Here is a 17685-nt window from a genome sequence, read left to right as displayed (position 1 = left end):
ACATCAGACGCAACCTGTATGTAGATGTATGGTGCAAGGGAAATATCCCGCTGCTCCCACACAACTAATTAATACTAGTTGACAACAGAAATAAAATTTCTGCCGATAGTATTTGAACCAGTCTTATTCATTTGCGAATTTCATGCATTCCTTCTTGCAGATAACAGTGCCTTGCAAATCACTCAATTCATGTTTGCTAGCCAAACGTGCTCCTCCTAAATGTTCCGTACATCATGCATTAGTGCTGATTATCAAGACTGTGTTGTGTGTCAGCCTTTTATGGTCATCAATTGCACTCTTCTTGTGTTGCTCACTCATTCTTGTAACTCAAAAGTACGTCGTTGTCATCCAAGCCTAGCACTTGGAGCAGGCCAAATCAAATGGCTCGTCCCCGTGCCACTCGAGAAACTCCCACAAGGCTTTCATGACATGTCGTAATCAAAGTCCTTCCACAACCTGTAGCGACATTTCTGCAACGACGCGGGTCCCGATACCAAAAGTATGACTTATGCTTGCTTCTATTCTATATAATAAAACCACCACTCGGAAAGCGCTATTCCCTTCCCACATCCCTCAGAATGTGGTGAACGATCATCGATTACAACCAAGATGCGATGAATCTCGATCGCAAGCCTCACGCTCAGGGACAGTGCTACCACTCATCATCGTGGTTACGTCTACTCCAGCTTTGAACTAGAGAGAGTTGAAGACATACTACAGAAATGATCCTGTGAAGTATGATCTTGCTAGCAAGCTATCACCGCTCGCTACTTATGCCACGAGACCGTCAACACGCCCTACGAGAATACGACACTCTCTTCACATTTCGCGATTTACTTATCGAAGAATTTCTTAAGCTCGGACATTCTGCAAAGAACCTACTTCTACTCTTACTTGGCCGCCATGATCTCACTCAGCTATTTTGTGCGCTACCAGTGCTTCTTGTCTTCCGAAATGAGAGACCATTGCCTCACGCGAGACTGTATGTAAACACCGCTTGCACCTCCGGCCGCTAGATGGGGGCCTGGGGCACATACAGTAGCATCCTATGGCGCAAGCAGACATGCCAAATAGCCACTGAAAGACAAACACACAAGACGGCGTTCATAGGACTCTTGTGCTTTCTTTAAAGCCGCCTCTCTCTTCGAAAATTTTCGCACCGCACTAGTTTATTCACCTCACCCTAACAGTGCAAACTCTTGTCGATATATCGCCACTTTCATGCATACTTCCTCTTTCGTTTCACTTTGCGTCTTACTTGATACCCGCCCAAGAGCTGCTGATATACAATACTCGCAATAAATGTGTTTCTCTCTGTATCTCTTTTCGCCTATCACGAGTATTGCTTTTCCTCACATGGCAATTATGAAAACACCCACAGCTAAACAAACACTTCCACTCAGCGCCACGTCAATACTACCAATCATACGCCAGTAATTTCACAGCTACTTGCTCCACTAATACATTTCTTATGTCTACTGTTAAACAGATGAAGAATCAAAGTATACAACAAGTCTCTATGAACATCACTGTCAGGACATTTTACAGACCTACGCATACCATGCCAATCTTTATGCTTCAACTATGATGGCCATGTGCTATGATTAAAGAAATTTCTCATAAAATAACAATTTTACAACTACTCCGACAAGTTCCTTACTAAAATGCTAGATGTTTAGCAATCCCCCCACCCCTAAAAAATCATCTCAGAATAATCTCAAGCAGTGCTTACATCCCATGAGCACTTCTTTGCAAACAAAACCACAAAACTTTTTATACTAGCTTCCTTGTCACAGTGAACTGGAAACTAATGCTAGTGCCTCAGTTTACTAAAAAGCTTTTTTCGCTTGCAACACATAAACTACCAACCTGAACCACTTGGATTTTCAGACACACACAGAAAACTTAATTCCACAGAAATTTAGGAGTAACAGTGGTTACCTCACATTTTCACACACACTCAAATAGCTAGTTCTGTGCACTTCACACTATGTTCTCATCGTGTTTCACCAGAGAACACAGTTATCACTATGAATGGATTCTGGTAAAAGAGCATTAAAAAAAAAAAACAGCCTGATCAAAGTGATTATCTGCACATCCTCTGCCAATATCATGTCACTCTATACCCGAGGGAAACTAGAATGCAGGGAAAGGAGCTTTGTTGTGAGCACTGTGTTGGTATTTCATCATTTACTGGCCAAAGTCTTCTCAAGCCAAGTATGCACCAGCTCTGTCTATGGCTGGGTCAATCAAGAGCCCCTATCAATTTTACTTAAAAGACAAGCAGCATCAACAACTCACAGGAGGCACTGAACATTTATACCATTATCTGCACCACCTTCCACTGATTTACTGAAGAAGAAACAGCAAAGTCTGGCCAATTTTGTACACAAGTAATCTTGAAAACATTGGAGTCAACAGCAGATACATAGTTTCCAAGACTGTAGCTAGGAACAACCCTTCCATTTCAAGATTTATCTCTCACTGAGACACATCATACCCAAACTACACCTACCAGGAAATTGCTACTCAATTCATCTCTAGCTATCTATGTCATATTCAACAACTGTCTCTTTCTCACCTAAATCTTCTACAAAACTGAGTACACTGTTATGAACAAAGAACCAATGCCACATTATGGCAACAAGCCAGTGCCACTAATATCCACTCTATTGAAAACAATTGAAATGCTCATCCTGCCCAACTAACCACCATCTACAGCCCAAATCTCACTCACATCATACCTACAAATCACAAACTTCTGCGGTAAAAATAATTTTGGGTTTCAAAACACAATCTACTAATCACATACTAGTATTTATTACAGAGCCTCTCAATTCATCATTCACTTCCAAATATCGGCTTATATGCTGTTGTGCAACTGCAGTGCAAGTAAACACCCTCAAATCATCTAGAACTGAGATGCGGAAAGGGTTCACCAAGAGTTTCCAGGACAATAAATAGCGCTCTCTCTCTCTTTACACAATCGCCTAACACACTGCAAGCCATTTCAGGGCAAATGTACTTGTTTCATTATACTACGAAACGGCCAATTACATTTTCAAATTAAAAAAGCATCTACCTGATCCAACGTGATCCGCTACTCCACGCCCTTCATTCTCACAACACAACCTACCTCTTGTTAATTACATTACGTTTTACTTGTGATTATGGCTCAGCAATAGCCGAGCACTACGAAAAATACCTTATAGACTCATTTAATGTTCCCCTCCACGGAAATCTTTAGTAAAAGGCGAAAGATTTATTCGTTTTGAAGGGAAACCAGAGTGCCGATCAACGCCCTCACTTCAATACTTATGGCTGCTTCTCTATTGCTTCTCCGCGAGAACGCGGAAAATTCTTTCCGTCTTGTCTACTTCTCTACTGTCAACACACTTCCAGTGCCATGCAAGCACACACCCCAAACTAACTGTCAGCGCTGAAATACGTGTCTGCCAAATGTCGTCGATATTACTCTTTAGATAACTATTTTCATCATTTCTGTCACCATTCAAGCTGCTTCATTACCTCACCTGCCGACAGATGGCAGCACGCCCAATTCCTCTCGGCGACCCACCGTCAGAGACACAACTGCCCGCACTGCTCTGCATCTAACACTAATCTCTCTCCTCCCCACCACACTCGTTCACTGAAAAAACAGACAACTAGATAGTTCTTTGAACGCAAAACTAGGCCACATCAGACGCAACCTGTATGTAGATGTATGGTGCAAGGGAAATATCCCCCTGCTCCCACACAACTAATTAATACTAGTTGACAACAGAAATAAAATTTCTGCCGATAGTATTTGAACCAGTCTTATTCATTTGCGAATTTCATGCATTCCTTCTTGCAGATAACAGTGCCTTGCAAATCACTCAATTCATGTTTGCTAGCCAAACGTGCTCCTCCTAAATGTTCCGTACATCATGCATTAGTGCTGATTATCAAGACTGTGTTGTGTGTCAGCCTTTTATGGTCATCAATTGCACTCTTCTTGTGTTGCTCACTCATTCTTGTAACTCAAAAGTACGTCGTTGTCATCCAAGCCTAGCACTTGGAGCAGGCCAAATCAAATGGCTCGTCCCCGTGCCACTCGAGAAACTCCCACAAGGCTTTCATGACATGTCGTAATCAAAGTCCTTCCACAACCTGTAGCGACATTTCTGCAACGACGCGGGTCCCGATACCAAAAGTATGACTTATGCTTGCTTCTATTCTATATAATAAAACCACCACTCGGAAAGCGCTATTCCCTTCCCACATCCCTCAGAATGTGGTGAACGATCATCGATTACAACCAAGATGCGATGAATCTCGATCGCAAGCCTCACGCTCAGGGACAGTGCTACCACTCATCATCGTGGTTACGTCTACTCCAGCTTTGAACTAGAGAGAGTTGAAGACATACTACAGAAATGATCCTGTGAAGTATGATCTTGCTAGCAAGCTATCACCGCTCGCTACTTATGCCACGAGACCGTCAACACGCCCTACGAGAATACGACACTCTCTTCACATTTCGCGATTTACTTATCGAAGAATTTCTTAAGCTCGGACATTCTGCAAAGAACCTACTTCTACTCTTACTTGGCCGCCATGATCTCACTCAGCTATTTTGTGCGCTACCAGTGCTTCTTGTCTTCCGAAATGAGAGACCATTGCCTCACGCGAGACTGTATGTAAACACCGCTTGCACCTCCGGCCGCTAGATGGGGGCCTGGGGCACATACAGTAGCATCCTATGGCGCAAGCAGACATGCCAAATAGCCACTGAAAGACAAACACACAAGACGGCGTTCATAGGACTCTTGTGCTTTCTTTAAAGCCGCCTCTCTCTTCGAAAATTTTCGCACCGCACTAGTTTATTCACCTCACCCTAACAGTGCAAACTCTTGTCGATATATCGCCACTTTCATGCATACTTCCTCTTTCGTTTCACTTTGCGTCTTACTTGATACCCGCCCAAGAGCTGCTGATATACAATACTCGCAATAAATGTGTTTCTCTCTGTATCTCTTTTCGCCTATCACGAGTATTGCTTTTCCTCACATGGCAATTATGAAAACACCCACAGCTAAACAAACACTTCCACTCAGCGCCACGTCAATACTACCAATCATACGCCAGTAATTTCACAGCTACTTGCTCCACTAATACATTTCTTATGTCTACTGTTAAACAGATGAAGAATCAAAGTATACAACAAGTCTCTATGAACATCACTGTCAGGACATTTTACAGACCTACGCATACCATGCCAATCTTTATGCTTCAACTATGATGGCCATGTGCTATGATTAAAGAAATTTCTCATAAAATAACAATTTTACAACTACTCCGACAAGTTCCTTACTAAAATGCTAGATGTTTAGCAATCCCCCCACCCCTAAAAAATCATCTCAGAATAATCTCAAGCAGTGCTTACATCCCATGAGCACTTCTTTGCAAACAAAACCACAAAACTTTTTATACTAGCTTCCTTGTCACAGTGAACTGGAAACTAATGCTAGTGCCTCAGTTTACTAAAAAGCTTTTTTCGCTTGCAACACATAAACTACCAACTTGAACCACTTGGATTTTCAGACACACACAGAAAACTTAATTCCACAGAAATTTAGGAGTAACAGTGGTTACCTCACATTTTCACACACACTCAAATAGCTAGTTCTGTGCACTTCACACTATGTTCTCATCGTGTTTCACCAGAGAACACAGTTATCACTATGAATGGATTCTGGTAAAAGAGCATTAAAAAAAAAAAAAAAAAAAAAAACAGCCTGATCAAAGTGATTATCTGCACATCCTCTGCCAATATCATGTCACTCTATACCCGAGGGAAACTAGAATGCAGGGAAAGGAGCTTTGTTGTGAGCACTGTGTTGGTATTTCATCATTTACTGGCCAAAGTCTTCTCAAGCCAAGTATGCACCAGCTCTGTCTATGGCTGGGTCAATCAAGAGCCCCTATCAATTTTACTTAAAAGACAAGCAGCATCAACAACTCACAGGAGGCACTGAACATTTATACCATTATCTGCACCACCTTCCACTGATTTACTGAAGAAGAAACAGCAAAGTCTGGCCAATTTTGTACACAAGTAATCTTGAAAACATTGGAGTCAACAGCAGATACATAGTTTCCAAGACTGTAGCTAGGAACAACCCTTCCATTTCAAGATTTATCTCTCACTGAGACACATCATACCCAAACTACACCTACCAGGAAATTGCTACTCAATTCATCTCTAGCTATCTATGTCATATTCAACAACTGTCTCTTTCTCACCTAAATCTTCTACAAAACTGAGTACACTGTTATGAACAAAGAACCAATGCCACATTATGGCAACAAGCCAGTGCCACTAATATCCACTCTATTGAAAACAATTGAAATGCTCATCCTGCCCAACTAACCACCATCTACAGCCCAAATCTCACTCACATCATACCTACAAATCACAAACTTCTGCGGTAAAAATAATTTTGGGTTTCAAAACACAATCTACTAATCACATACTAGTATTTATTACAGAGCCTCTCAATTCATCATTCACTTCCAAATATCGGCTTATATGCTGTTGTGCAACTGCAGTGCAAGTAAACACCCTCAAATCATCTAGAACTGAGATGCGGAAAGGGTTCACCAAGAGTTTCCAGGACAATAAATAGCGCTCTCTCTCTCTTTACACAATCGCCTAACACACTGCAAGCCATTTCAGGGCAAATGTACTTGTTTCATTATACTACGAAACGGCCAATTACATTTTCAAATTAAAAAAGCATCTACCTGATCCAACGTGATCCGCTACTCCACGCCCTTCATTCTCACAACACAACCTACCTCTTGTTAATTACATTACGTTTTACTTGTGATTATGGCTCAGCAATAGCCGAGCACTACGAAAAATACCTTATAGACTCATTTAATGTTCCCCTCCACGGAAATCTTTAGTAAAAGGCGAAAGATTTATTCGTTTTGAAGGGAAACCAGAGTGCCGATCAACGCCCTCACTTCAATACTTATGGCTGCTTCTCTATTGCTTCTCCGCGAGAACGCGGAAAATTCTTTCCGTCTTGTCTACTTCTCTACTGTCAACACACTTCCAGTGCCATGCAAGCACACACCCCAAACTAACTGTCAGCGCTGAAATACGTGTCTGCCAAATGTCGTCGATATTACTCTTTAGATAACTATTTTCATCATTTCTGTCACCATTCAAGCTGCTTCATTACCTCACCTGCCGACAGATGGCAGCACGCCCAATTCCTCTTGGCGACCCACCGTCAGAGACACAACTGCCCGCACTGCTCTGCATCTAACACTAATCTCTCTCCTCCCCACCACACTCGTTCACTGAAAAAAACAGACAACTAGATAGTTCTTTGAACGCAAAACTAGGCCACATCAGACGCAACCTGTATGTAGATGTATGGTGCAAGGGAAATATCCCCCTGCTCCCACACAACTAATTAATACTAGTTGACAACAGAAATAAAATTTCTGCCGATAGTATTTGAACCAGTCTTATTCATTTGCGAATTTCATGCATTCCTTCTTGCAGATAATGCAAATCACTCAATTCATGTTTGCTAGCCAAACGTGCTCCTCCTAAATGTTCCGTACATCATGCATTAGTGCTGATTATCAAGACTGTGTTGTGTGTCAGCCTTTTATGGTCATCAATTGCACTCTTCTTGTGTTGCTCACTCATTCTTGTAACTCAAAAGTACGTCGTTGTCATCCAAGCCTAGCACTTGGAGCAGGCCAAATCAAATGGCTCGTCCCCGTGCCACTCGAGAAACTCCCACAAGGCTTTCATGACATGTCGTAATCAAAGTCCTTCCACAACCTGTAGCGACATTTCTGCAACGACGCGGGTCCCGATACCAAAAGTATGACTTATGCTTGCTTCTATTCTATATAATAAAACCACCACTCGGAAAGCGCTATTCCCTTCCCACATCCCTCAGAATGTGGTGAACGATCATCGATTACAACCAAGATGCGATGAATCTCGATCGCAAGCCTCACGCTCAGGGACAGTGCTACCACTCATCATCGTGGTTACGTCTACTCCAGCTTTGAACTAGAGAGAGTTGAAGACATACTACAGAAATGATCCTGTGAAGTATGATCTTGCTAGCAAGCTATCACCGCTCGCTACTTATGCCACGAGACCGTCAACACGCCCTACGAGAATACGACACTCTCTTCACATTTCGCGATTTACTTATCGAAGAATTTCTTAAGCTCGGACATTCTGCAAAGAACCTACTTCTACTCTTACTTGGCCGCCATGATCTCACTCAGCTATTTTGTGCGCTACCAGTGCTTCTTGTCTTCCGAAATGAGAGACCATTGCCTCACGCGAGACTGTATGTAAACACCGCTTGCACCTCCGGCCGCTAGATGGGGGCCTGGGGCACATACAGTAGCATCCTATGGCGCAAGCAGACATGCCAAATAGCCACTGAAAGACAAACACACAAGACGGCGTTCATAGGACTCTTGTGCTTTCTTTAAAGCCGCCTCTCTCTTCGAAAATTTTCGCACCGCACTAGTTTATTCACCTCACCCTAACAGTGCAAACTCTTGTCGATATATCGCCACTTTCATGCATACTTCCTCTTTCGTTTCACTTTGCGTCTTACTTGATACCCGCCCAAGAGCTGCTGATATACAATACTCGCAATAAATGTGTTTCTCTCTGTATCTCTTTTCGCCTATCACGAGTATTGCTTTTCCTCACATGGCAATTATGAAAACACCCACAGCTAAACAAACACTTCCACTCAGCGCCACGTCAATACTACCAATCATACGCCAGTAATTTCACAGCTACTTGCTCCACTAATACATTTCTTATGTCTACTGTTAAACAGATGAAGAATCAAAGTATACAACAAGTCTCTATGAACATCACTGTCAGGACATTTTACAGACCTACGCATACCATGCCAATCTTTATGCTTCAACTATGATGGCCATGTGCTATGATTAAAGAAATTTCTCATAAAATAACAATTTTACAACTACTCCGACAAGTTCCTTACTAAAATGCTAGATGTTTAGCAATCCCCCCCCACAAAAATCATCTCAGAATAATCTCAAGCAGTGCTTACATCCCATGAGCACTTCTTTGCAAACAAAACCACAAACTACTTTTTATACTAGCTTCCTTGTCACAGTGAACTGGAAACTAATGCTAGTGCCTCAGTTTACTAAAAAGCTTTTTTCGCTTGCAACACATAAACTACCAACTTGAACCACTTGGATTTTCAGACACACACAGAAAACTTAATTCCACAGAAATTTAGGAGTAACAGTGGTTACCTCACATTTTCACACACACTCAAATAGCTAGTTCTGTGCACTTCACACTATGTTCTCATCGTGTTTCACCAGAGAACACAGTTATCACTATGAATGGATTCTGGTAAAAGAGCATTAAAAAAAAAAACAGCCTGATCAAAGTGATTATCTGCACATCCTCTGCCAATATCATGTCACTCTATACCCGAGGGAAACTAGAATGCAGGGAAAGGAGCTTTGTTGTGAGCACTGTGTTGGTATTTCATCATTTACTGGCCAAAGTCTTCTCAAGCCAAGTATGCACCAGCTCTGTCTATGGCTGGGTCAATCAAGAGCCCCTATCAATTTTACTTAAAAGACAAGCAGCATCAACAACTCACAGGAGGCACTGAACATTTATACCATTATCTGCACCACCTTCCACTGATTTACTGAAGAAGAAACAGCAAAGTCTGGCCAATTTTGTACACAAGTAATCTTGAAAACATTGGAGTCAACAGCAGATACATAGTTTCCAAGACTGTAGCTAGGAACAACCCTTCCATTTCAAGATTTATCTCTCACTGAGACACATCATACCCAAACTACACCTACCAGGAAATTGCTACTCAATTCATCTCTAGCTATCTATGTCATATTCAACAACTGTCTCTTTCTCACCTAAATCTTCTACAAAACTGAGTACACTGTTATGAACAAAGAACCAATGCCACATTATGGCAACAAGCCAGTGCCACTAATATCCACTCTATTGAAAACAATTGAAATGCTCATCCTGCCCAACTAACCACCATCTACAGCCCAAATCTCACTCACATCATACCTACAAATCACAAACTTCTGCAGTAAAAATAATTTTGGGTTTCAAAACACAATCTACTAATCACATACTAGTATTTATTACAAAGCCTCTCAATTCATCATTCACTTCCAAATATCGGCTTATATGCTGTTGTGCAACTGCAGTGCAAGTAAACACCCTCAAATCATCTAGAACTGAGATGCGGAAAGGGTTCACCAAGAGTTTCCAGGACAATAAATAGCGCTCTCTCTCTCTTTACACAATCGCCTAACACACTGCAAGCCATTTCAGGGCAAATGTACTTGTTTCATTATACTACGAAACGGCCAATTACATTTTCAAATTAAAAAAGCATCTACCTGATCCAACGTGATCCGCTACTCCACGCCCTTCATTCTCACAACACAACCTACCTCTTGTTAATTACATTACGTTTTACTTGTGATTATGGCTCAGCAATAGCCGAGCACTACGAAAAATACCTTATAGACTCATTTAATGTTCCCCTCCACGGAAATCTTTAGTAAAAGGCGAAAGATTTATTCGTTTTGAAGGGAAACCAGAGTGCCGATCAACGCCCTCACTTCAATACTTATGGCTGCTTCTCTATTGCTTCTCCGCGAGAACGCGGAAAATTCTTTCCGTCTTGTCTACTTCTCTACTGTCAACACACTTCCAGTGCCATGCAAGCACACACCCCAAACTAACTGTCAGCGCTGAAATACGTGTCTGCCAAATGTCGTCGATATTACTCTTTAGATAACTATTTTCATCATTTCTGTCACCATTCAAGATGCTTCATTACCTCACCTGCCGACAGATGGCAGCACGCCCAATTCCTCTCGGCGACCCACCGTCAGAGACACAACTGCCCGCACTGCTCTGCATCTAACACTAATCTCTCTCCTCCCCACCACACTCGTTCACTGAAAAAACAGACAACTAGATAGTTCTTTGAACGCAAAACTAGGCCACATCAGACGCAACCTGTATGTAGATGTATGGTGCAAGGGAAATATCCCCCTGCTCCCACACAACTAATTAATACTAGTTGACAACAGAAATAAAATTTCTGCCGATAGTATTTGAACCAGTCTTATTCATTTGCGAATTTCATGCATTCCTTCTTGCAGATAACAGTGCCTTGCAAATCACTCAATTCATGTTTGCTAGCCAAACGTGCTCCTCCTAAATGTTCCGTACATCATGCATTAGTGCTGATTATCAAGACTGTGTTGTGTGTCAGCCTTTTATGGTCATCAATTGCACTCTTCTTGTGTTGCTCACTCATTCTTGTAACTCAAAAGTACGTCGTTGTCATCCAAGCCTAGCACTTGGAGCAGGCCAAATCAAATGGCTCGTCCCCGTGCCACTCGAGAAACTCCCACAAGGCTTTCATGACATGTCGTAATCAAAGTCCTTCCACAACCTGTAGCGACATTTCTGCAACGACGCGGGTCCCGATACCAAAAGTATGACTTATGCTTGCTTCTATTCTATATAATAAAACCACCACTCGGAAAGCGCTATTCCCTTCCCACATCCCTCAGAATGTGGTGAACGATCATCGATTACAACCAAGATGCGATGAATCTCGATCGCAAGCCTCACGCTCAGGGACAGTGCTACCACTCATCATCGTGGTTACGTCTACTCCAGCTTTGAACTAGAGAGAGTTGAAGACATACTACAGAAATGATCCTGTGAAGTATGATCTTGCTAGCAAGCTATCACCGCTCGCTACTTATGCCACGAGACCGTCAACACGCCCTACGAGAATACGACACTCTCTTCACATTTCGCGATTTACTTATCGAAGAATTTCTTAAGCTCGGACATTCTGCAAAGAACCTACTTCTACTCTTACTTGGCCGCCATGATCTCACTCAGCTATTTTGTGCGCTACCAGTGCTTCTTGTCTTCCGAAATGAGAGACCATTGCCTCACGCGAGACTGTATGTAAACACCGCTTGCACCTCCGGCCGCTAGATGGGGGCCTGGGGCACATACAGTAGCATCCTATGGCGCAAGCAGACATGCCAAATAGCCACTGAAAGACAAACACACAAGACGGCGTTCATAGGACTCTTGTGCTTTCTTTAAAGCCGCCTCTCTCTTCGAAAATTTTCGCACCGCACTAGTTTATTCACCTCACCCTAACAGTGCAAACTCTTGTCGATATATCGCCACTTTCATGCATACTTCCTCTTTCGTTTCACTTTGCGTCTTACTTGATACCCGCCCAAGAGCTGCTGATATACAATACTCGCAATAAATGTGTTTCTCTCTGTATCTCTTTTCGCCTATCACGAGTATTGCTTTTCCTCACATGGCAATTATGAAAACACCCACAGCTAAACAAACACTTCCACTCAGCGCCACGTCAATACTACCAATCATACGCCAGTAATTTCACAGCTACTTGCTCCACTAATACATTTCTTATGTCTACTGTTAAACAGATGAAGAATCAAAGTATACAACAAGTCTCTATGAACATCACTGTCAGGACATTTTACAGACCTACGCATACCATGCCAATCTTTATGCTTCAACTATGATGGCCATGTGCTATGATTAAAGAAATTTCTCATAAAATAACAATTTTACAACTACTCCGACAAGTTCCTTACTAAAATGCTAGATGTTTAGCAATCCCCCCCCCCCCCCCCACAAAAATCATCTCAGAATAATCTCAAGCAGTGCTTACATCCCATGAGCACTTCTTTGCAAACAAAACCACAAAACTTTTTATACTAGCTTCCTTGTCACAGTGAACTGGAAACTAATGCTAGTGCCTCAGTTTACTAAAAAGCTTTTTTCGCTTGCAACACATAAACTACCAACTTGAACCACTTGGATTTTCAGACACACACAGAAAACTTAATTCCACAGAAATTTAGGAGTAACAGTGGTTACCTCACATTTTCACACACACTCAAATAGCTAGTTCTGTGCACTTCACACTATGTTCTCATCGTGTTTCACCAGAGAACACAGTTATCACTATGAATGGATTCTGGTAAAAGAGCATTAAAAAAAAAAAAACAGCCTGATCAAAGTGATTATCTGCACATCCTCTGCCAATATCATGTCACTCTATACCCGAGGGAAACTAGAATGCAGGGAAAGGAGCTTTGTTGTGAGCACTGTGTTGGTATTTCATCATTTACTGGCCAAAGTCTTCTCAAGCCAAGTATGCACCAGCTCTGTCTATGGCTGGGTCAATCAAGAGCCCCTATCAATTTTACTTAAAAGACAAGCAGCATCAACAACTCACAGGAGGCACTGAACATTTATACCATTATCTGCACCACCTTCCACTGATTTACTGAAGAAGAAACAGCAAAGTCTGGCCAATTTTGTACACAAGTAATCTTGAAAACATTGGAGTCAACAGCAGATACATAGTTTCCAAGACTGTAGCTAGGAACAACCCTTCCATTTCAAGATTTATCTCTCACTGAGACACATCATACCCAAACTACACCTACCAGGAAATTGCTACTCAATTCATCTCTAGCTATCTATGTCATATTCAACAACTGTCTCTTTCTCACCTAAATCTTCTACAAAACTGAGTACACTGTTATGAACAAAGAACCAATGCCACATTATGGCAACAAGCCAGTGCCACTAATATCCACTCTATTGAAAACAATTGAAATGCTCATCCTGCCCAACTAACCACCATCTACAGCCCAAATCTCACTCACATCATACCTACAAATCACAAACTTCTGCGGTAAAAATAATTTTGGGTTTCAAAACACAATCTACTAATCACATACTAGTATTTATTACAGAGCCTCTCAATTCATCATTCACTTCCAAATATCGGCTTATATGCTGTTGTGCAACTGCAGTGCAAGTAAACACCCTCAAATCATCTAGAACTGAGATGCGGAAAGGGTTCACCAAGAGTTTCCAGGACAATAAATAGCGCTCTCTCTCTCTTTACACAATCGCCTAACACACTGCAAGCCATTTCAGGGCAAATGTACTTGTTTCATTATACTACGAAACGGCCAATTACATTTTCAAATTAAAAAAGCATCTACCTGATCCAACGTGATCCGCTACTCCACGCCCTTCATTCTCACAACACAACCTACCTCTTGTTAATTACATTACGTTTTACTTGTGATTATGGCTCAGCAATAGCCGAGCACTACGAAAAATACCTTATAGACTCATTTAATGTTCCCCTCCACGGAAATCTTTAGTAAAAGGCGAAAGATTTATTCGTTTTGAAGGGAAACCAGAGTGCCGATCAACGCCCTCACTTCAATACTTATGGCTGCTTCTCTATTGCTTCTCCGCGAGAACGCGGAAAATTCTTTCCGTCTTGTCTACTTCTCTACTGTCAACACACTTCCAGTGCCATGCAAGCACACACCCCAAACTAACTGTCAGCGCTGAAATACGTGTCTGCCAAATGTCGTCGATATTACTCTTTAGATAACTATTTTCATCATTTCTGTCACCATTCAAGATGCTTCATTACCTCACCTGCCGACAGATGGCAGCACGCCCAATTCCTCTCGGCGACCCACCGTCAGAGACACAACTGCCCGCACTGCTCTGCATCTAACACTAATCTCTCTCCTCCCCACCACACTCGTTCACTGAAAAAACAGACAACTAGATAGTTCTTTGAACGCAAAACTAGGCCACATCAGACGCAACCTGTATGTAGATGTATGGTGCAAGGGAAATATCCCGCTGCTCCCACACAACTAATTAATACTAGTTGACAACAGAAATAAAATTTCTGCCGATAGTATTTGAACCAGTCTTATTCATTTGCGAATTTCATGCATTCCTTCTTGCAGATAACAGTGCCTTGCAAATCACTCAATTCATGTTTGCTAGCCAAACGTGCTCCTCCTAAATGTTCCGTACATCATGCATTAGTGCTGATTATCAAGACTGTGTTGTGTGTCAGCCTTTTATGGTCATCAATTGCACTCTTCTTGTGTTGCTCACTCATTCTTGTAACTCAAAAGTACGTCGTTGTCATCCAAGCCTAGCACTTGGAGCAGGCCAAATCAAATGGCTCGTCCCCGTGCCACTCGAGAAACTCCCACAAGGCTTTCATGACATGTCGTAATCAAAGTCCTTCCACAACCTGTAGCGACATTTCTGCAACGACGCGGGTCCCGATACCAAAAGTATGACTTATGCTTGCTTCTATTCTATATAATAAAACCACCACTCGGAAAGCGCTATTCCCTTCCCACATCCCTCAGAATGTGGTGAACGATCATCGATTACAACCAAGATGCGATGAATCTCGATCGCAAGCCTCACGCTCAGGGACAGTGCTACCACTCATCATCGTGGTTACGTCTACTCCAGCTTTGAACTAGAGAGAGTTGAAGACATACTACAGAAATGATCCTGTGAAGTATGATCTTGCTAGCAAGCTATCACCGCTCGCTACTTATGCCACGAGACCGTCAACACGCCCTACGAGAATACGACACTCTCTTCACATTTCGCGATTTACTTATCGAAGAATTTCTTAAGCTCGGACATTCTGCAAAGAACCTACTTCTACTCTTACTTGGCCGCCATGATCTCACTCAGCTATTTTGTGCGCTACCAGTGCTTCTTGTCTTCCGAAATGAGAGACCATTGCCTCACGCGAGACTGTATGTAAACACCGCTTGCACCTCCGGCCGCTAGATGGGGGCCTGGGGCACATACAGTAGCATCCTATGGCGCAAGCAGACATGCCAAATAGCCACTGAAAGACAAACACACAAGACGGCGTTCATAGGACTCTTGTGCTTTCTTTAAAGCCGCCTCTCTCTTCGAAAATTTTCGCACCGCACTAGTTTATTCACCTCACCCTAACAGTGCAAACTCTTGTCGATATATCGCCACTTTCATGCATACTTCCTCTTTCGTTTCACTTTGCGTCTTACTTGATACCCGCCCAAGAGCTGCTGATATACAATACTCGCAATAAATGTGTTTCTCTCTGTATCTCTTTTCGCCTATCACGAGTATTGCTTTTCCTCACATGGCAATTATGAAAACACCCACAGCTAAACAAACACTTCCACTCAGCGCCACGTCAATACTACCAATCATACGCCAGTAATTTCACAGCTACTTGCTCCACTAATACATTTCTTATGTCTACTGTTAAACAGATGAAGAATCAAAGTATACAACAAGTCTCTATGAACATCACTGTCAGGACATTTTACAGACCTACGCATACCATGCCAATCTTTATGCTTCAACTATGATGGCCATGTGCTATGATTAAAGAAATTTCTCATAAAATAACAATTTTACAACTACTCCGACAAGTTCCTTACTAAAATGCTAGATGTTTAGCAATCCCCCCCCCCCCCCCCCACAAAAATCATCTCAGAATAATCTCAAGCAGTGCTTACATCCCATGAGCACTTCTTTGCAAACAAAACCACAAAACTTTTTATACTAGCTTCCTTGTCACAGTGAACTGGAAACTAATGCTAGTGCCTCAGTTTACTAAAAAGCTTTTTTCGCTTGCAACACATAAACTACCAACTTGAACCACTTGGATTTTCAGACACACACAGAAAACTTAATTCCACAGAAATTTAGGAGTAACAGTGGTTACCTCACATTTTCACACACACTCAAATAGCTAGTTCTGTGCACTTCACACTATGTTCTCATCGTGTTTCACCAGAGAACACAGTTATCACTATGAATGGATTCTGGTAAAAGAGCATTAAAAAAAAAAAAAAACAGCCTGATCAAAGTGATTATCTGCACATCCTCTGCCAATATCATGTCACTCTATACCCGAGGGAAACTAGAATGCAGGGAAAGGAGCTTTGTTGTGAGCACTGTGTTGGTATTTCATCATTTACTGGCCAAAGTCTTCTCAAGCCAAGTATGCACCAGCTCTGTCTATGGCTGGGTCAATCAAGAGCCCCTATCAATTTTACTTAAAAGACAAGCAGCATCAACAACTCACAGGAGGCACTGAACATTTATACCATTATCTGCACCACCTTCCACTGATTTACTGAAGAAGAAACAGCAAAGTCTGGCCAATTTTGTACACAAGTAATCTTGAAAACATTGGAGTCAACAGCAGATACATAGTTTCCAAGACTGTAGCTAGGAACAACCCTTCCATTTCAAGATTTATCTCTCACTGAGACACATCATACCCAAACTACACCTACCAGGAAATTGCTACTCAATTCATCTCTAGCTATCTATGTCATATTCAACAACTGTCTCTTTCTCACCTAAATCTTCTACAAAACTGAGTACACTGTTATGAACAAAGAACCAATGCCACATTATGGCAACAAGCCAGTGCCACTAATATCCACTCTATTGAAAACAATTGAAATGCTCATCCTGCCCAACTAACCACCATCTACAGCCCAAATCTCACTCACATCATACCTACAAATCACAAACTTCTGCAGTAAAAATAATTTTGGGTTTCAAAACACAATCTACTAATCACATACTAGTATTTATTACAAAGCCTCTCAATTCATCATACACTTCCAAATATCGGCTTATATGCTGTTGTGCAACTG

General features: G+C 42.0%; 9 non-coding genes across 9 annotated transcripts; all 9 read right to left on the bottom strand.

Moving 5' to 3' along the window:
• Window positions 1-538: 538 nt before the first annotated feature.
• LOC126123000 (small nucleolar RNA U3) lies at window positions 539-745 on the bottom strand. Its single transcript, XR_007526120.1, has one exon. It is a non-coding gene; the product is annotated as a small nucleolar RNA U3 (small nucleolar RNA).
• A 2427-nt stretch (window positions 746-3172) lies between these two features.
• LOC126123127 (U5 spliceosomal RNA) lies at window positions 3173-3291 on the bottom strand. Its single transcript, XR_007526236.1, has one exon. It is a non-coding gene; the product is annotated as a U5 spliceosomal RNA (small nuclear RNA).
• A 943-nt stretch (window positions 3292-4234) lies between these two features.
• On the bottom strand, window positions 4235-4441 carry LOC126122998 (small nucleolar RNA U3). Its single transcript, XR_007526119.1, has one exon. It is a non-coding gene; the product is annotated as a small nucleolar RNA U3 (small nucleolar RNA).
• Window positions 4442-6879: 2438 nt separating this feature from the next.
• LOC126123126 (U5 spliceosomal RNA) lies at window positions 6880-6998 on the bottom strand. Its single transcript, XR_007526235.1, has one exon. It is a non-coding gene; the product is annotated as a U5 spliceosomal RNA (small nuclear RNA).
• A 936-nt stretch (window positions 6999-7934) lies between these two features.
• Window positions 7935-8141, bottom strand: LOC126122996 (small nucleolar RNA U3). The gene has a single exon (XR_007526117.1). It is a non-coding gene; the product is annotated as a small nucleolar RNA U3 (small nucleolar RNA).
• Window positions 8142-10566: 2425 nt separating this feature from the next.
• On the bottom strand, window positions 10567-10685 carry LOC126123125 (U5 spliceosomal RNA). Its single transcript, XR_007526234.1, has one exon. It is a non-coding gene; the product is annotated as a U5 spliceosomal RNA (small nuclear RNA).
• Window positions 10686-11628: 943 nt separating this feature from the next.
• On the bottom strand, window positions 11629-11835 carry LOC126122995 (small nucleolar RNA U3). The gene has a single exon (XR_007526116.1). It is a non-coding gene; the product is annotated as a small nucleolar RNA U3 (small nucleolar RNA).
• Window positions 11836-14268: 2433 nt separating this feature from the next.
• Window positions 14269-14387, bottom strand: LOC126123124 (U5 spliceosomal RNA). Its single transcript, XR_007526233.1, has one exon. It is a non-coding gene; the product is annotated as a U5 spliceosomal RNA (small nuclear RNA).
• Window positions 14388-15330: 943 nt separating this feature from the next.
• On the bottom strand, window positions 15331-15537 carry LOC126122994 (small nucleolar RNA U3). Its single transcript, XR_007526115.1, has one exon. It is a non-coding gene; the product is annotated as a small nucleolar RNA U3 (small nucleolar RNA).
• Between the last annotated feature and the right edge of the window lie 2148 nt (window positions 15538-17685).

The sequence above is a fragment of the Schistocerca cancellata genome, unplaced genomic scaffold (genome assembly GCF_023864275.1).
Source record: "Schistocerca cancellata isolate TAMUIC-IGC-003103 unplaced genomic scaffold, iqSchCanc2.1 HiC_scaffold_417, whole genome shotgun sequence".
Taxonomy (NCBI): Eukaryota; Metazoa; Arthropoda; class Insecta; order Orthoptera; family Acrididae; genus Schistocerca; species Schistocerca cancellata.
This window is presented reverse-complemented; position numbering and strand designations above follow the sequence as displayed.